The sequence below is a fragment of the Euprymna scolopes genome, chromosome 22 (assembly GCF_053919585.1).
Source record: "Euprymna scolopes isolate OS-2025 chromosome 22, ASM5391958v1, whole genome shotgun sequence".
In the NCBI taxonomy this organism is placed as follows: Eukaryota; Metazoa; Mollusca; class Cephalopoda; order Sepiida; family Sepiolidae; genus Euprymna; species Euprymna scolopes.
Genome location: NC_136503.1, coordinates 88,219,085 through 88,241,251, shown reverse-complemented (window position 1 = coordinate 88,241,251; position 22,167 = coordinate 88,219,085).

The window sequence follows — 22,167 nt, the reverse complement described above, 5'->3', positions numbered from 1 at the left end:
AAAGAACTTGTATCCGGCTTGGCACTTTCTCAGTATACTGTTCAGGGGCATCATGGATATGATGGACACTAATGGGAATAGCGAGTCTCCTTGGAAGATACCTCTTAGTATGTTGATTTCTGTTATGTGTTCTCCACCAGCTTTCAGTTCCAGTCTCCATGTTGTCATGGTCTTTTCAATCACGTTTTTTTTTTTACATTTTAACGCATTCTATTATCAATGCTTGGGGGATACTCTCGTACCCCCTTTTTAGTCGATCCTTACCATGGCTACATTTTTCTTCTTCTTCTAAAGGATGTTTGAGTCTATATATAGCAGCAATTTACTCTGATAATTTTGTTTATTCTTTTACATCGATAAATTTTGTTTATTCTTTAACATTGATAATTTTTGTGTATTCTTTTCTTTGATACAGTTTATTTATTCTTTCACTTTGTTAAATTGTGTTTATTCTTTTACATTGATAATTTTGTTTATTCTTTTACATTGATAATTTTGTTTATTCTTTTACATTGATAATTTTGTTTATTCTTTTACATTGACAATTTTTTTAATTCTTTTACATTGATAATTTTTTTATTCTTTTACATTGATAATTTTGTTTATTCTTTTACATTGATAATTTTGTTTATTCTTTTACATTGACAATTTTTTTTATTCTTTTACATTGATAATTTTGTTTATTCTTTTACATTGATAATTTTGTTTATTCTTTTACATTGATAATTTTTTTATTCTTTTACATTGATAATTTTTGTTTATTCTTTTACATTGATAATTTTGTTTATTCTTTTACATTGATAATTTTGTTTATTCTTTTACATTGATAATTTGGTTTATTCTTTTACATTGATAATTTTGTTTATTCTTTTACATTGATAATTTTGTTTATTCTTTTACATTGACAATTTTGTTTATTCTTTTACATTGATAATTTTGTTTATTCTTTTACCTTGGTCATATTTGTTTATTCTTTTATATTGATAAATTTTGTTTATTCTTTTACATTGATAATTTTGTTTATTCTTTTACATTGATAATTTTGTTTATTCTTTTACATTGATAATTTTGTTTATTCTTTTACATTGATAATTTTGTTTATTCTTTTACATTGATAATTTTGTTTATTCTTTTACCTTGGTCATATTTGTTTATTCTTTTATATTGATAAATTTTGTTTATTCTTTTACATTGATACAATTTGTTTATTTTTTTTACATTGATACAGATTGTTTATTGTTTTACATAGATAAACTTTGTTTCTTTTTACCTAGATAAATTTTGTTTATTCTGTTACCTTGATAAATTTTGTTTATTCTTTTACATTGATAATTTTACTTCTTCCTTAACCGTGTTAAATTTTGTTTATTCTTTCTCCTTGTAAAATTTTGTTTATACTTTCACTTTGATAATTTTTGTGTATTCTTTTACATTGATAATGTTTGTTGATCATTTACCTTGGTAATTTTTGTTTATTCTTTCACATTAATGAATTTTGTGGATTCTTTTACCTTGATAAATTTTGTTTATTCTTTTACCTTTATAAATTTTGTTTATTGTGTTACCTTGGTACATTTTATTTATACTTTTACATTGATAATATTTGTTTATTTTTTACAGTGATGTGCTGTTTATTCTTTTACATAGATAAACTATGTTTATTCTTTAACCTTGTCAAATTCTGTTTATTCTTTTACCTTGTTAAATTTTGTTCATTCTTCTTCATTGATAAATTTTGCTTATTCTTTCACCTTGATAAATTTTGTTTATTCTTTTACCTTGATAAATTTTGTTTATTCTTTTAAATTAAATAAATTTGGTTTATTTTTCTTCTTAGATAAATGTTGTTTATTATTTTACATTTATATATTTTGGTATTTTTCACATTCTTAAATTTTATTTATTCTTTTACGTTGATAATTTTTTTTTATTTTTAACTTGTTAAATTCTGTTTATTCTTTTACATCGATAAATTTTGCTTATGCTTTCACCTTGTTAAATTTTGTTTATTCTTTCACCTTGTCAAATTTAGTTTATTATTTCGCCTTGTTAAATTTTCTTTATTCTTTTACCTTGTTAAATTTGGTATATTTTCCCCATATTCATTTTTGTTCATTTTGTACCTTGTAAAATTCTGTTTATTCTTTTACCTTCATATTTTTTTTTTATTTTTACCTAGATGAATTTTGTTTATTTTTTTACATTGATAAATCTTGTTTTTCTTTTACCTAGATAAATTATTGTTTAATTTTTACCTAGATAAATTTTGTTTATAATTTTCCCTTGTAAAATTTTGTTTATTCTTTAAACTTGATAAATTTTGTTTATTCTTTAACATTGATGAATAGTGTTTATTCTTTTACCTGAATAAATTTTGTTCATTCTTTTACCTCGATATTTTGTTTATTCTTTTACCTTGATAAATGTAATCTATTCTTCCACCTTGTAAAATTTTGTTGATTCTTTCACCTTGTAAATTTTTGTTTATTATTTTACCTTGATAAATTTTGATTATTTTTTAACTTTGATAAATTTAGTTTATTCTTTCACCTTGATAAATTTTGTTTATTCTTTTAACTTGATACATTTTTTATTCTATTACATTAATAAATTTTGTTTATTTTTTACATTGATAAGTGCTGTTTATTCTTTTACATTGATAAACTTTTTTATTCTTTCACCTTGTCAAATTTTGTTTATTCTTTTACCTTGTTAAATTTTGTTCATTCTTCTTAATTGATAAATTTTGTTTATTCTTTCACCTTGATAAATTTTGTTTATTCTTTTATCTTGATAAATTGTGTTTATTCTTTTAAATTAAAGAAATATCGTTTATTTTTTACCTAGATAAATGTTGTTTATTGTTTACCTTGATATATTTTGGTATTTTTTCACGTTGTTAAATTTTGTGTATTCTTTTACCTTGTTACATTTTGCTTGTTCTTTTACCTTGGTAATTTTTTTTATTCTTTTACCATGGGTAAATTTGTTTATTTTTTTACCTTGTTGAATTTTGTTTTTACTTTTACCTTGTTTAATTTTATTTATTCTTTCACCTTGTTAACTTTTGTGTATTTTTCACATTGTTAAATTTTGTGTATTCTTTTACCTTGTTAAATTTTGTGTATTTTTCACCTTGTCAAATTTTGTTTATTCTTTTACCTTGTTAAATTTTATTCATTCTTCTTCATTGATAAATTTTGCTTATTCTTTCACCTTGATTAATTTTGTTTATTATTTACCTTGATAAATTCTGTTAATTCTTTTAAATTAAATAAATTTGGTTTATTTTTTTACCTAGATAAATGTTGTTTATTGTTTTACCTTTATATATTTTGGTATTTTTCGCCTTGTTAACTTTTGTTTATTCTTTTACATTGATAAATTTTGCTGATGCTTTCACCTTGTCAAATGTAGTTTATTTTTTCGCCTTGTTAATTTTTTTTTCTTTTACCTTGTTAAATTTGGTATATTTTTCCCCATGTTCATTGCTGTTCATTTTTTACCTTGTAAAATTCTGTTTATTCTTTTACCTTGATATATATTTTTTATTTTTTTACCTAGATGAATTTTGTTTATTTTTTTACATTGATAAATTTTGTTTTGTTTTACCTAGATAAATTATTGTTTATTTTTTTACCTAGATAAATTTAGTTTATAATTTCACCTTGTTAAATTTTGTTTATTCTTTAAACTGGATAAATTTTGTTTATTCTTTTACATTGATAAATTGTGTTTATTCTTTTACCTGGATAGATTTTGTTTATTCTTTTACGTCGATATTTTGTTTATTCTTTTACCTTGATAAATGTAATCTATTCTTCCACCTTGTAAAATTTTGTTGATTCTTTCACCTTGGAAAATGTTGTTTATTATTTTACCTTGATAAATTTTGATTATTTTTTAACTTTGATAAATTTAGTTTATTCTTTCACCTTTATAAATTTTGTGTATTCTTTTAACTTGATACATTTTTCATTCTATTACATTAATAAATTTTGTTTTTTTACATGGATAAGTGCTGTTTATTCTTTTACATTTATAAACTTTGTTTGTTCTTTCACCTTGTAAAATTTTGTTAATTCTTTTACCTTGTTAAATTTTATTCATTCTTCTTAATTGATAAATTTTGTTTATTCTTTCACCTTGATAAATTTTGTTTATTCTTTTATCTTGATAAATTTTGTTTATTCTTTTAAATTAAAGAAATATGGTTTATTTTTTTACCTAGATAAATCTTGTTTATTGTTTTACCTTGATATATTTTGGTATTTTTTCACGTTGTTACATTTTATTTATTCTTTTACCTTGTTACATTTAGCTTATTCTTTAACCTTGATAAATTTTGTTTATTTTTTTACCTTGTAAAATTTTTTTTTACTTTTACCTTTTTTAATTTTGTGTAATCTTTCACCTTGTTCACTTTTGTGTATTTTTAACCTTGTTAAATTTTGTGTATTCTTTTACCTTGTTAGATTTTGTGTATTTTTCACCTTGTTAAATTTTGTTTATTCTTTTACCTTGATAAATTTTGTTTATTCTTTCACCTTGATAAATTTTGTTTATTCTTTTACCTTGTTAAATTTTTTAATACTTTTACCTTGGTAAATTTTATTTATTCTTTAACCTTGTTAAATTTTGTTGATTCTTTAACCTTGTTAAATTTTGTTTATTCTTTTACCTTGTTAAATTTTCTTTATTCTCTCACCTTGTAAAATTTTGTTTATTCTTTTACCTTGTTAAATTTTGTTTATACTTTTATATTGATAAATATGTGTTTATTCTTTCACCTTGTTACATTTTGTTTATTCTTTTACCTTGGTAAATTTTGGTTAATCTTTTACCTTTGTAAATTTTGTGTATTCTTTTACCTTGTTACATTTTGTTTATTCTTTTACCTTGTATAATTTTGTTTATTCTTTAAACTGGATAAATTTCGTTTATTCTTTAACATTGATAAATTGTGTGTATTTTTTACCTAAATAAATTTTGTTTATTCTTTTAACTTGAAATTTTTATTTATTCTTTTACCTTGATAAATGTAATCTATTGTTCCACCTCGTAAAATTTTGTTGATTCTTTAACCTTATAAAATTTTGTTTATCCTTTTACCTTTATAAATTTGGATTATTCTTTCACATTGATAAATTTCGTTTAGTCTTTTACCTTGTTAAATTTTGTTCATTTTTTACCTTTATACATTCTGTTTTTTCTTTTACCTAGTAAATGTTGTTTATCCATTTACCTTGATACATTTTGTTTAATCTTTACCATTGAATACTTTTTTTTATTTTCATTGATAAGTGCTGTTTATTCTTTTACATTGATAAATTTGGTTTATTCTTTTTCCTTGATAAATTTTGTTATTTCGTCTAAATTAAATAAAGTTTGTTTTTTACCTACTTGAATTTTGTTTATTCTTTTACCTTTATATATTTTTGTTGTTTTTTTACCTTGTACAATTTTCTGTTTTCTTTCATCTTGTTAAATTTGGTTAGTTCTTTTACCTTGTGAAATTTTGTTTATTCTTTTACCTTGTTAAATATAGTTTTTTTACCTTGTTAAATATTGTTTATTCTTTTCCCTTTTTAAATAATGTTTATTCTTTTACCTTGTTAAATAATGTTTATTCTTTTACCTTGTTAAATATTGTTTATTCTTTTACCTTGTTCAATATTGTTTATTCTTTTACCTTGTTCAATATTGTTTATTCTTTTACCTTGTTAAATGTTGTTTATTCTTTTACCTTGTTAAATATTGTTTATTCTTTTCCCTTGTTAATTTTTTTTATTCTTTTACCTTGTTAAATATTGTTTATTCTTTTCCCTTGTTAAATTTTGAGTATTCTTTTACCTTGTTAAATATTGTTTATTCTTTTCCCTTGTTTAATTTTGTTTGTTATTTTACCTTGATAAATGCTGGTTATTCTTTTACCTAGTTAAATTCTGCTTTTTTCACCTTGTTAACTTTTGTTTATTCTTTTTCCTTGCTAAATTTTGTTTATTTTTTTACCTAGGTAAATTTCGTTTATTATTTTACATTGATAAATTTTGTGTATTTTATACCTAGATAAATTTTGTTTATTCTTTTACCTTTAAATAGTTTGTTGTTTTTTTTACAGTGATAAATTGTGTTTAATCTTTTACCTAGTTAATTTTATTTTATTCTGTTACATTGATAAATGTTGTTTATTCTTTTACCTTTTAATTTTTTTTATTCTTTTACGTTGATAATTTTTTTATTTTTTACCTCGTTAAATGTTATTTATTCTTTTACCTTGTTAAAATTTGTTTATTCTGTGACATTGATATATTTTGTTTATTTTTTTACCTAGATTAATTTAGTTTGATCTTCTATATTGATAAATTTTGTTTATACTTTTACCTATATAATTGTTTTTATTCTTTTACTTAGATAACATTTGTTTATTCTTTTACCTTGATAAAATTTGTTTATTATTTTATATTAATAAATATTGTTAATTCTTTTACCTTGATTAATTTAGTTTATGTGTTTACCTAGAAATTTTTTTTGTCTTTTTACCTAAATTAGTTTTAGTTTATTTATTTAACTGGATTAATTTTGTTTATTTTTTACCTAGATAAATTTGGGTAATTTTTTTTACCTAGATAAATTTTGTTTATTCATTTACATTAAAAAATTTTGTTTATTGTTTTAGCTAGATTAATTTTAGTGTTTTTTACATGGATTAATTTGGTGTATTCTTTTACCTTCATGAATTTTGTGTATGCTTTTACATTGATAAATGGGGTGTATTCTTTCACCTTGTTTTATGTTGTTTATTATTTTACATTGATAAATGTTGTTAATTCTTTTAACTTGATAAATTTTGTGTATTCTTTTACATTGATACATTTTGTTAATTCTTTAACTTGGAAAACATTTTGTTTATTCTTTTACCTTGGTAATTTTTGTTTAATCTTTAACATTGATGAATTTTTAATTCTTTCATCTTGTAAAATTTTTTTTATTCTTTTGCCTGGATAAATTTTGTTTATTCTTACATCTGATTAAATTTTTCTATTCTTTTACCATGTTTAATTTTGTTTATTCTTTTACATTAATAATTTTTGTCTATTCTTTCACCTTGTTAAATTTTGATTATTCTTTTACATTGACAAAATTGGTTTGTAATTTACCTAGATAAATTTTGTTTATTCTTTTACATTGATAAATTTTGTTTATGCTTTCACCTTGTAAATTTAATTTATTCTTTCACATATTTAAAAATTTTTATCAGTTTACCTTGTTAAACTTTGTTTTCACCTAGATAAATGTTGTTTTTCTTTTACCTTGTAAAATTTTGTTTATTTTTTACCTTGTACAATTTTCTTTATTTTTCACCCTGTTAATTTTTTTCTTTTTTATTGATAAATTTTGTTTTTTTACCTAGACACATTTGGTTTATTCTTTCACCTTGTAAATTTTTTTCTTTCACGTTGTTAAATTTTGTTTATTCTTTTACCATTGTTAATTTGTTTATTCTTTCACATTGTTAAATGTTGTTTATGTTTTTACCTTATTTAACTGTTGTTTATTCTTTCACCTTGATTAATTTTGTTTTTTTATTCAGCTTGTTAAATTTTGTGTATTTTTTAACCTTGTTAAATTATGTTTATACGTTTACCTTGTTCATTTTTTTATTCTTTTAGCTGGATAAATTTTGTTTATTCTTTTACATTGATAACTTTTGTTTATTCTTTTACCTAGATTATTTTTTTATTCTTTACATTGATAAATTTTGTTTATTCTTTACCCGTGTCAAATTTTGTTTATTCTTTTACCTTGATACATTTTGTTTATTCTTTTACATTGATAAATGTAGTGTATTCTTTCACCTGGTTTAATTAAGTTTATTTTTTTACATTTATAAATTTTGTTTGTTTTTTTAACTAGATAAATTTTGTTTATTCTTTTATATTGATAAATTTTGTTTATTCTTTTACCTTGAAAAATTTTCTTTTGTCCCAGATTAAGTTTGTTTATTCTTTTACCTGATAAAATTTTGTTTATTCTGTCCCCTTGTTAAATTTTGTTTGTTCTTTTACATTGTAAAATTTTGTTTATTCTTTTACATTGTAACAATTTGTTTATTCTTTTTTCTTGCTAAATTTGTTTATTCTTTTACATAGATAAATTTTGTTCATTCTTTTACCTTGATAAATTTTGTTTGTTATTTTACATTGATAAATTGTGTTTATTCTTTTTCCTATCTAAATTTTGTTTATTCCTTTTACCTTGCTAAATTGTGTTTATTCTTTTACCTGCCTAAATTTTGTTTATTCTTTTACCTTGTTTAATTTTGTTTATTCATTTACATTGATAAATTTTGTTTATGGTTTTACCTCCATGAATTGTGTTTATTCTTTTACATTGATAAAGTATGTTTATTCTTTTACCTTGCTAAATTTTGTTTATTCTTTTACCTTGATACATTTTTTTTTCTTTTACCTTGTTGAATTTTGTTTATTCTTTTACCTTGATAAGTTTTTTGTTATTTTACATTGATAAAGTTTTTTTATACTTTAGTTCTTGCTAAATTTTGTTTATTCTTTTACCTTGCTAAATTGTGTTTATTATTTTACCTGCCTAAACTTTGTTTATTCTTTTACCTTAATTAATAGATTATCCTTTTACATTGATAAATTTTGTTTATTGTTTTACCTTGATAAATTTTGTTTATTCTTTTACCTTGACGAATTTTGTTTATTCTTTCACATTGATAAATTCTGTTTATTCTTTTACCTTGCTAAATTTTGTTTATTATTTTTCCTTGTACATTTTGTTTATTCTTTTACCTTGCTTTATTTTGTTTTTTGATTAATGTTGATGAATTTTGTAACATCTTTTACCTTGATAAATTTTTTCCTTGCTAAATTTTGTTTATTCTTTTACATTAATAATCTTTGTTTATTCTTTTATCTTGATAACTTTTATTTTTTCATCTGCCAGGAACAATTTTGTTTTTAATTTTACATTGATAAATTTCGTTTATTCGTTGTCCTTGATAAATGTTGTTTATTCTTGTACCTTGTTAATTTTTTTATTATTTTACCTTGACAAAGTTGGTATTTTCTTTTACATTGATTCACTTTGTTTATTCTTTTACCTTGATAAATTTTATTTATTCTTTTACCTTGATAAATTTTGTTTATTCTTTTACATTTATAAGTTTTCTTTATTCTTTTACCTTAATGAATTTTGTTTATTCTTTTACCTTGATAAATTTTCTTTATTCTTTTTTCTTGTTAAATTTTGTTTATTCTTTTACATAGATGAATTTTGTTTAATCTTTTTCATTTATGAATTTTGTTTATTCTTCTACCTTGATGAATTTTGTTTTTTCTTTTTCCTTGCTAAATTTTGTTTAGTCTTTTGCCTTGATAAATCTTGCTTGTTCTTTAACATTGATGAATTTTGTGTATTCTTTTACTTTGATGAATTTTGTTTATTCTTTTACTTGGATAATTTTTGTTTATTTTTTCGTTTATAAATATTTGTTTATTCTTTTACATTGATGAATTTGATTATTCTTTTACTGTGCTAAATTTTGTTTATTCTTTTGCCTTGATAAATTTTGTTTATTCTTTTACCTTGTTAAATTTTGTTTATTCTTTTACATTTATATATTTTGTTTATTCTTTTACCTTGATAAATATGTGTTTATTCTTTTACCTTGATAATTTTTAATTCTTTTTTCTAGCTAAATGTTGGTTATTCTTTTACATTGATAAATTTTGTTTATTCTTTTACCTTGATAAATTTTGTTTGTTCTTTTATCTTGATAAATTTTGTTTATTCTTTTACTTTGATAATTTTTTTATTCTTTTACCTTGGTAATTTTTGTTTATTCTTTTACCTTGTTAAATATCGTTTATTCTTTTTTAAATTACTGTGATTTCCTTTATAAAAGAGTAATTTTCAGATTATTTTGTTTATAAAATGAGCTTATTGTTTATTAAGTTTACAAAGAACTTGCAAATATAAGTTTTATACATGCAATATACAATATTTTGAAACAAATGTGCCACTCATTCCTAAATATTTACAGTAATTTTAACGATTTATAAATTATGTCAAAGATATTTTCGATTTTTCTGTTTACACATTTTAACAGACGAAGAAACAGACAGACCTGCACCAATATGATACACACACAAACACACACACACACACACAAATATATATATATATATATAAGGAGAAAGAATGAGTAGAAAATGGATGAAGTAAATTAAATATCACTGCCTTTTCGTTGATTCGTCCTTTTCAGTTTCTGTTGCTTCCATAATATCACCAACTGATCGATCTGTTCTCATTAGAAATCCTGTTCACGTACGACCCGGATCTTAGACAGCCATCATGGTCATCACTGAGATGTCATCAATATTCGTCTGGTTCCATTGTTTTCAGATCTCTATGATTCGCTTAGCTGTTAATTGGATTTCATTAGAATATTTTCTCGCTCGCGATTTCTGCTGCGTTTTCATTTTGCGTGCAAAGAAAACATCTCGCCCGACATAAAGAAGAAAGGGAAGAACAAGAAGAGAAATAGACAATCTATTTATATGTTGAAAAACTATCTGCTTCCTTCGTAAATTAGAATATTTTCAGTCGTGTTCATTATGAGCACGAGGAGTAAATAGAAGCAGGTGCAAATAACACACGATACAAAGGAACAAGTTAAATATTGAATAAATACTTTTTGCTGGATTTAGAATACGATAAATTGCGTCATACTTTACATCGATCATATAAAATAGCACATTTCAGACTGTTTTCCAAATGATTGAAAAATAATGCAAAATTAATATGCTTACTCTAAACACAAAGTTTCGTATTTGAAAGTTTTGATTTGAGGATTGGTAATTAAGATTATTTGAATTATTCTTTTTTAACTTTGTTTTAGTCTCAACAAATTACCGATCAGTGTATCAACCATACTTTTATAGTTGAACTCGAAAATATTTCTATCGAACTCGAAAATCTCTACAGTATTTCAGATGGCAATCTAGAGAATGATTCGTCTTGTTATCAGACATTACCAGATAGAAGCCTAACCTTATAATCCGTGTTGTATTATTAATGATTAAATTATAGACATCCACAGGTTTTCACTTAGAACTAATCATTAATAATCACTTTCTCGATTACGTCACAGGTTGTTGTAATTATAAGAATGCAATAGCGAATTTACTAATTCTGCGCTTACTGTGCTGAGTGGGCGAATAGAAACTGTTCATAACAATCCTCGGTCCGATAGAAAGATGATGTACCTAGTACATAAGCATAACATCCCAAATAAGAGCAGTGACCAAAATAATCGTAAAACTTAGCAGTAAGTATTAAAGTGTAGCATCGGATTTGACAAATAATGAAGATGAAGTGGACTTTTGTATATAAACCAAGTGTTTTTATTCATTTAAACACGGAATGCAGACATTTTTCATATTTTCCAGAATTTACCATTATTAAGAAGAAAGTAGAGAGGATACATTAAGATTAGACAAATAAAAAATTTGAAGGGAAAATTATTTTATATTTTATATCTTTAGAAACATTTTATTTCAATGTGCTTTTGAAATCTAAACATTTGTTAACAAAAAAAAAACAAGTTTACGGTGAAGTTTACTTTACATTTACATATGAACGGGAAACATTTAATAAATTTCAAGATTATTAGTCTTATCAGGAAAAGTTACGGTACTCTCCATTCCTGCAGCTTCTGGCGGACATGCTTGAGACTAGGAAGTGAGTGCCTTGCTAGTGCTTGATTTTATTTGTAATCAGTGTCACGTGGCACTCGTCTGCCATAAAAGAGACTTAGTGCACACGTTTTTTTTTTTTTTTTTTTTTTGGCTTTTTTCTCTTCTTCTTCCCTTTAACAGCTCAAGCGTTATTTTTGCATTTTTCTATCAAAATCCTTCCGGATCTACTATTACTATTATTCCCCGAAACTACCGGACCTTGTTACAGGGGGTTTTTTTTCACGAGGTCGCAACAATCGCAACATCAGCAATCTGTTGCAAAAATTAAGGTAAGGTATTCTCTTCTTATTTTCTCTTCTCCCTCGGTTGCCGTTGTTAGGTGGAAGACTTTTTCTTTTTTTCCCCTTGCTATGGTCACCCCCTTCCTCTTGTGCCGATGTTTCCCATCGGAAATCGGCACACTTTAAAGGATTTGCAAGGAAAATACATTTTCCATATTAGTCCTGTTAATTAGTTTCGTTAATTAGTGAAATTCTAATTCTTTTGTTTTATTTTAACGCTAAGTAAATTTAGAATATAATTTCAGAAATTGACCAAAAAGTGTAATATGATTTTCGTCTCATATTACTTTTTCGTCTTAGATAATAAATTATAAAACTGTCAGACCTCGAGTAGTCTGTTACGAAAGCAGCGAACGCAACCCCTATCCTAGTTTTGCAAATAGAAAATATGCATTTTATCAAAAGTATTTTCAAATGCAGAGATTATTCAATATTCTTTATCTTTAATTATTCAATGAGAATTGTTTCTAGACTGAGTTAACGATAATTATGTCCGTAATAATTATTTTGTATGCTAAGAGAATTTATGTTTCGTTATCTCTTACCGTTCTTTGTTTGAGAAATCCTCCTAAATTTAAAGAATTGCGAATTTGCTTAAATTCAGTGACCCTCATAAAAATAGTATTTTATCGAACGAAAAAAATGGAAATGCCTAACTAATAGTGTGTGTAAATTATGGACGCCTAAAAAAGGGCTATTTTGGCGTAGCCATTTCGAGGTTCATATGTACATATATGATTATTATCGTAAATATTAACTAATGGTCAGAATTTCATGAATCATCCGATACACATGCACAATTCAATGCAGCGATGTTCAAAATAGAGTTTTCATGAAAAATGCAAGTTTAAATAAATGTATATTACAAATTGCGAAAAAGTGTACTATTCGTACAATCATACTATCTTAGAAACACAAAGTAAGTAACCTGTTCTTTTGTCCTTTATGAAATATGTAAGGAATACATGTTTATTAATTGCGTGTGAAGGAAAGAAAATATTTCTAAATACAGTAATCAGTTTAATGGTAAATAGAATCGTAAAACTATTGTTATAGCAAAATGATTTTAATTCAAGTTCAGTCTCTGAAGGTTTACATTTTGTCAGTTTTGTTTTTACTTCACCATAATTGCCTTAAAAATCCACAGATGATTAATGTTTACCAGCTGTAAAATATAACGGAAATTATAAATAGGTTCAAGAAAACATATTTTATAAAATACCTGTGCTATGCACTATAATTCACTGGCGGCTATGAATAAATAACCCCAATCTCCCAATAAGAACGGATTTCAGAATAAATAACACCTACCCACCCATGTAAAAAATTGTGGAGGTGGACCGACAGTAAAAATTTACTTTTTTTTAAAAATAAATTGTTAGTTTAAAGCACAACGCTATTGTGTACAACGGTTTTAATAAAGGAAAACATTCATATTTTCTCATATAAAAATTCCGAAAAAAAGCGTGCTTTCAAGTTTGTTAGAATAAGTTTTATCAAAAAAAAACATTTATTTTACTTATGCTTTATTTCTTAAATATAACAATTCCTGTTTTACGCTTTTAACGAACGTAAATTTCACGAAGTCTGTTTATTTTTGTATTTTGTTACATTAGGTATTCCTCTACGATTTGTTTCGAAATTAGTACTCTTTTCGTTTGGACGATGCTGAATAAGAAATGGATATTTACAATTTGCAGAGGCAAGTAGTTTTCGAGATATAAAGACCTGTGCTATGCACTATAATTCACCGGCGGCCATGAATAAACACCCCAACGTCCCAATATTAAGAACGGATTTTGGAATGAACACCGATAATCTCCCAATGTTAAGAACAGCTTTAGTAATAAACACCCTAAATATTTTCATGTAAAGAATGACTTTCAGAATAAACACCCCTAACCTCCCACTGTAAAAAACAGCTTTTGGAATAAATACCCCTATCCTCCCCATGATAAGCATGGCTTGCAGAATAAACAACGCCTACCCACCCATGTTAAAAATTGTGGAGGTGGAGCTAAAGTAAAAATGTATTATTATTATTTTTTTTAAAGCACAACGCTACCCCGGTTTCAATAAATGAAAAGCATCCATATTTTCTTATATAAAAAACAACTCGGGGAAAGAAGCGTACTTTCTAGTTTCTTAAAATAGGGGGTGTGTATTACTGTACACATAGATTCGAAAAAGTTGTCAAAAAACAAATATATAAAAATTAAAAGTTATCAAAGGCAAGATAAATTAATTTTCGACGTAACTGGATAATGTTTTGTGTTTTTATTTAATGTAAAATGTTTATTCAGCTCGAAAAGCATCCAGTGTTTACCGATGCGTTGGAAAAATCAAAATGGCGCCGAACTCTCTGCTAAACACGGTAAGCTTGGGAAAATAAGTTAAAAATAAAAGAATATAACACATCCTATTAAAAACACACCGAATATATGTGTATGTCACGGTAACATATATTGCGCTAGTTTCTAACAGTATTTTGTATATTTTTTTATTTTTAACTCTTTTTCCCAAACGTACCGTGTTCAGCAGAGAGTTCGGCGCCATTTTGAATTTTCTATTACATCGGTAAACACTGTATGTTTGTCAAAGTGAATAAACATGTTACATTAAATAAAAACACTAAAAAATATCCAGTTGGATAGAAAAGTAACTTATCTTGCATTTGATAATATTTATTAGTTATACATTTGTTTTGACAACGTTTTCGAATCTATGTGTACAGTAAAACAAACCCCAAAAAAGTTTTATCGAAAAAAAAAGAAAAAAAAAACAAATTTTTTTTACTTATGCTTTATTTCTTACATGTAACAACAATTGTTAGTTTAAAGCACAACGCTAATGCGTACCACGGTTTTAATAAAGGAAACACATTCATAAAAACATATCGGAAAAAAGTGTACTTTGAAGTTTGTTAAAATAAGTTTATCGAAAATGATTTTTTTTACTAATGCTTTATTTCTTAAATGTATCAATTCGTATTTTACGCTTTTAACGATTGTTAAAAAATGTGTTTTTTATACGCACGTGTAATCAGAATCGTTATTTTTCGTCATTTAAAAATGGTATAATTTTATCGGAAGGACTGCCACAATGAATTTAAATTAAAAAAAGGGATTTTTTATACTTATCGATGAAACAGATAATGAAATATTATAATTCGGAAGTAATCAACTCGTAGACCGCTCATTCCTACCGGAAATAAAATGTCGAAAATAGTTCCGCATTACGAAAAATATTTTTATTTTATTTAATATTAATTTCTATGTTACTATTTTAACGATTTTTTAAAAGAAAGTGTGCTATAGTAAGAATCGTTATTTTTCGTCATATTTTTCCGGAAGAATAAAAGTTGTTGTTTTTTAATAAGGTAATATTTACTGTTTAATATTAAAAAACACAGTTAGATCATTAAGATTCACTGTTATAAAAGTTCACAGAAAACGGGATTGTAAATTTCTAGAGTATCGATTTTGAATAAACAGACGTTCCATTTATATATATATATATATATATATATATATATATATATATATATATATATATATATATATATATATATATATATACACAATGTAAATACATGTTTAATTTTGAACAAAATCCAGTGTGAGTGTTACGCTAAGCAGTAGTCATTTTGTATTAGTTCTATATAGACAACGTATCAACACATTTTTATGAGAAATGTATACGATTATGACTGTGTGTTTGAAATTAATGCATTTTTTGTTTGATTTTGCTGTTAATATATACATTAGCAATAACACTACCTCAGGTCTTATATATTTGTTAGTGCATATGCCAAACGACATATGTTAATTTATACTTCAAATAGTAAGAAAGATCAGAGAGAAACGGTGCCATTACCGTCAAACATATGTACATTAGTTTCCCAACTGAATATAATGTGATTGGAACGATAATTTCATAGAACCTAACAGATACTTTACTGTAAGAAACAAGAGCAGCGAATGCCTCTAAGGATAGTATTATATGAAAAGAACAAGCAATACACTACTCACGTAACTTAGTAAGACGAAATTCCTATAGCAAATTTAATTTTGCGAGATAATATCGTAAGAGTGTTGTAGCAGTTTCGGACAGGCATATACAAAATTCTAATTGGTACTATGAGTATTTGTATAATTACACACGCGCATATATATATATATATATATATATATATATATATATATATATATATACAGAGAGAAAAAGAGAGAAAGACAGAAAAAGTGAGAGCGAGAGAGAGAAGGAAGAATATTAAACATTTAAGCAAGTTATATGAAAAGTATTTCAAACATTTGCAAATAAATTCGCTTGAAGCTGTTTTCAAATTCGCAAAATCTATTCAAACACGGAAGATGCTTTGAAATATTCGGATTTGAATTTGCGCCCGTTTACATACAATTACTTTTGCTGTATCAAAGCTTGAGAACTTACTACAGTAACCTGGCTTTTATAGCTAAGCGTTTTAAAATTATGTGGACACCTTATGCAGTATACTGCACTTACAACTTAGAAGAAAATTACATGTAATTGCTTATGCAACAAATAATTCTTTCACAATATACTATGCATAAATATTATTGTAATGAAAACAGACAATCTCGTTACAAGAGGGTCATTAATCATTTTTTATGTTTACCTATTTTGTGAGCAAAATGGGTTTTACATTTAATTTAGAAAATATGGTCTACAATTGATGCCACGGGGATTTATAGCTTCATAAATAAATAAATGTAAATAATGATGTTCGATTCTCAAACGCCGATTACACAACATTATCTTAGATTCATTTTCAAACAATTTTAACTAAATAATGTAAATATATATTTCTTTATATTTCAGAATCGATATCTGCAGAGTTGCACAAAATTTCAAACGTATGCCATTATAATCCACTTCTTATTTTTATTCTAAATGCGTAAAAGTGCTGAGCATTATTTACAGTCAGCTTGAGCATTCAACCTTTTAAACTTTAGGATTAATGACAAAAAGAATATACATTCTCTAAACTATATTTATTCACACACAATTTCTGTTTCGGCAAATACGATAAAAAGTAACGGCTCGTCCGCTGGAGGACGGTAATCTGTTAGACGTTTAAATAATCCTCTTTACGCAAAGCAAAAACAAAACAGAACAAAGTAATACCATTGTCACTATGGTTTCTATAGGATACAGTTGTTTAGGCCATAAGGTATGAATATTGATTAAACAGTTGATTTCCAATTATTTCCTTTCGAAGCTTTTTCTTAAAAACGTATTAAAAAGGCAGATTGTGTAAGTTGAGTTTAATAAAACAGTTGTGGAGCGCGTATTAGTTATTTCGATTAAATACGCGTCCATAACAGCGAATGAATTGAATATTTTACCATTCTTTTTGAATTTGTTGAGAAAGAAAACAATGATTAAAGTTTGCTGGTCATTAATTCAATAGGCGTATCCAACTTTGGTCAGATGCTCTCGACAAATTCATGAATTGATTTTTCATTTAATTTTACTGTGGTTTTCTCTTTTTAGAAATGAGAGATTCACGTTAAAGAAATCTGTTGTCTGAGTTAGAATGATAATAAAAACAATGACTAATCAGCTTCTCCTACCCTAACCCTCTCCACCCCTCTTGAGAAAGCGGTATTTGTCAACTGGTGTGATGAGCATCCGAATTTGTCTTTTAATTTCTGTTGGTTAAAATCCTTCAATCGATTCAAGAGATTACCGAAAACAAACTTTAATTTGCATAAATATTCAATAAGTCACAAATGTCTAAACAAAATGTATTTTTTCCAAAAGAGTAGAAAAAATATCGTCAGTTCGAAATGAATTGGCCGCCATTAACATCCGGTCGATCAATTCGGACGCAACGAAGTGGAAACCGTCGCTGTGATTCAATTGGTATTTTAATAATATGTTTTCAACATGGAAATAATATTTTATTTTTCGTTTTGTTTCGATTTTAAAATTCGATTTTCTTAATTTACATAATCTATAAGAATAATCTAAAAGCGACTAGATATGAAACCGTGATTCAATAATTTGAAATTTAATTCAGTTTTATTGAAATATCATTTCATTGACGTATTCGTAGGATTATTTAAAACACGAACACGTGAATAAGCTCTTTTACACCTCTCATGTGAAATTAATATAATATACAAAGAACTATGTTTTAATAAAAAACGAGTAGCATTTAAATACGCCAAATTACAGACGGCGTGTTGCATCTACTTATAGACTTTATTGTCTTCTTTGACTATATTTGATAATGCAGTATAATTATGTAGTACATAGATATAATAATTATTTATAGAAATTATTTATATATTTATATAAATATAATAATTATTTATATATTTATATGTATATGATATTTATATATATGTATATACATATAATTATATATATATATATATACATTCATATGCATATATTAATTATTACATATATGTATATACATAAAATAATTATTTATATATATTTAAATATATATTATTATTATTATTTATATATATTCATATGACTATAATAATTATATATATACATATTTATGCATACAATAATTATTTACGTATATTTCTATTCATATCATAATTATTTATATATATTTCTATACATATAATAATTATTTACATATATTTCTATACATATAATAATTATTTATGTAAATATGTATATGTGTATAATAATTATTTATGTATTTATATAAATATAATTATATATATATATGTATATTTATACACATATAATAATTATTTATATAAATCCATATACATATAATAATTATGTATATAAATGTATATACATATAATAATTATTTATATATTCATATATACATACGTATAAAATTATTTTTAATAATTATTTATATCTTTATGTACATATAATAAGTATTTATATATGTGTATACATATAATAATTATTTATATATATTTATATAAATATTATAATTATTCATATATTTATATACATATATTAAGTATTTATATATATATTTACACACATATAATAATTATTTATATATATATATAATTATTTATATATATTTATATGCATATAATAATTGTGTATATATATTTATATACATATATAAATTATTTATGTATTTATATACATATAGTATTTATTTATATATATTTATATGCACATATTTATTATTTGTATATATTTATATACATATAATATATATTCATATATATAATAATTATTTATATATATTTATATACATACAATAATTATTTATGTATGTTTATATACATATAAAATTATTAATATATTTTTATATATACATTTATATGCATGTAATAATTATTTATATATAGTTCTATACCCGCAATTATAAGGCATACATATTTATACACATAATAATTATTTACATATAATAATTATTTACATATATTTATATACATATAATAATTAATTATATATATTATATACATATAATAATTATTTATATATATTTATATACATATATTAATTATTTATATATATTTATATGCATATAATAATTATTTATATATATACATATAATAATTATTTATCTATATTTAAAACATATAATATTTATTTATATATATTTATATACATATAATAATTATTTATACATATTTAAATACATATAATAATTATTTATATATTCATGTATATACAATAATAATTATTTATATATTTATATATACATATAATAATTATTCATATATTTATATGTATGTACATAAAATAATCATTTATATATTTACATATATATACATATAATAATTATTTATACATTTATATATACATATAATAATTATTTATATATTAAATATATACATATATAATAATTATTTATATATTTATATATACTTACATATTATTATTATTTATATATTTATATATATATATATATAATTATTTATATATGTGTGTGCGTGTGTATGTGTTTGTGTGTGTAATTTATTCGGCTTTATATTTAGCAACGCAGTAACAGTAGAGTTTTACCTTCGTCGTTATAGTATCAATGTAAATGCAAACAATTATGAAATTCGACATTCACCAAATCTAATGTATTTTCAGAAATATGGAAGAAACACGTATCTATCACAATAAACAATGATTTTGTCGTCTTTTATTTTGAAATCGTTCGAAAAGACTTTTATAGATTAGTCATATATATATATATATATATATATATATATATATATATATATATATATATATATATATACATGCTTAAAACTTCGTTACGGTATATTTCTTATTGTATAGCGACTGATATGAGTAAAATCAATTATCTTGATGAGAGATATTTTGCTTTGTCGGTAACAAAATGAATTATCATTATTTTGGATTTACACAAAAGATTATGTTTTGCTAAATAGCACTCAATACCACTACCACATATATAATATAATAATAACTTCAACACAGCCACTAACAGCACTAACCACAACAGCAACAACAACATACGAAAAAAAACTATACTTGTTGCAATAAAAGCAAAGAATAATAATAGGAACAATAATTGAAATACTAATTTATATCATGACTAGAATTCTGTAAAAAATAAGTAAAACCATACTCTAAAACTTATTGTATTATGTTTGGTTAAGAAAAAAAAGTAAAAACACATAATAGTTAAAAAAATAAGAAATGTGGAGGAAATCCAAAAATAATTACTGAGTCTTAATCCATTGCTCATTTTTATAAACATATATTCATTGGTTTTGATCAACAATAAGTATTTCGGTTCAAGTGTCATAATCTATTTGATTTACAATTTCACCAACAATTACTGTTAATGTATAATTGTCGATTTGCATGAGAAAAGAAAGGACATATAAGGATATCTTCGGATTGTTGGAGGTTGTATTTTAATAGATTGTTTCAAGTGATTATTACGAATACAGCCAAATAAAGCGTTTTAGAATATATTTTTATATACTGTTTTATAAAAATGTTTCCGGAAGAATTAGAAATAACTGTTTGATAAATGCGACGGATTTAATGAAACCTAAAACTTGCTTCATATATATATATATGTATATATATATATATATATATATATATATATATATATATATATATATATATATATAAAGTGTACCTATATATACATATAGAGTAGGATACTCTATATATAATAAATTTACAATTATAACAATTACTAAGATATTGTTGTTTTTGACCACTGTACACTCTTTAATCCTTATCCTCGAGTGGTCTATGGGCCTTGATAAGTGGTCATTCCTTTGTAAAAAATACAAAGGGATAGATAGAGAGCGAAAGGCATAAACATTTAGCCTGACGATTCCCTAGATGATTAGAACGCCTTGTTGCTTAATTGCCATAAATATATGTTCATATCTTACTCCCTAGTTCTACTCATATATTGAGCATTGAGGTGTGTCGATTTTCAAGTTCTTTTTTGAAAATCTGAAATGTTGCAGCAGAGAAAGTTACACAAACATATGGGGAGTATAAATATTTTTAGTTCTGAGGGATACATTTTTCTGGTACATAAATACATTTATCTAATGGCCAAATTAAGCCATCTTGCCTGACTTAACGGTCTGATCCTCCATGCTGCATATTTAGGATCTACTTACTTGAAATCCCAACGACATACTTTAAACGTAGTCGTTGGTCCCCGGTGTGATCATTGTTTTCAGTTAAACTAAATTACACACTATCTAGATGACTACTTATTGATAAAAGGTCAACTGGAGGCAAATTATGGCAAATGTTGCCACACAATTTTCCGATTGAACCAGTGAATGATGTTAAGATTTCTCTAGTTCAATCAATGGATTTTAATAACGCCTTCAATGTAGCCTGTTCTGGTATACGGACCAACTAATGGTATTTTAGCTCCGGTTAAAACAGTTGTAGAATGTAAACAAAATCGATAAGGTGTTGGTGTAAATGAAGACATTAACGGGTACCAGGCCTAATCAATATTGCGATAGGCCAATAATCGAGAGGACAGATTATCGATTATATAATATATATTTGTAAAATCTGACAATTACATCAGACTGCTAACTTGAATATGCGAGGAATGGGGACCGGCCGACATAGACTTTAGCGTTTGCGGGAAGTTTAGCGCT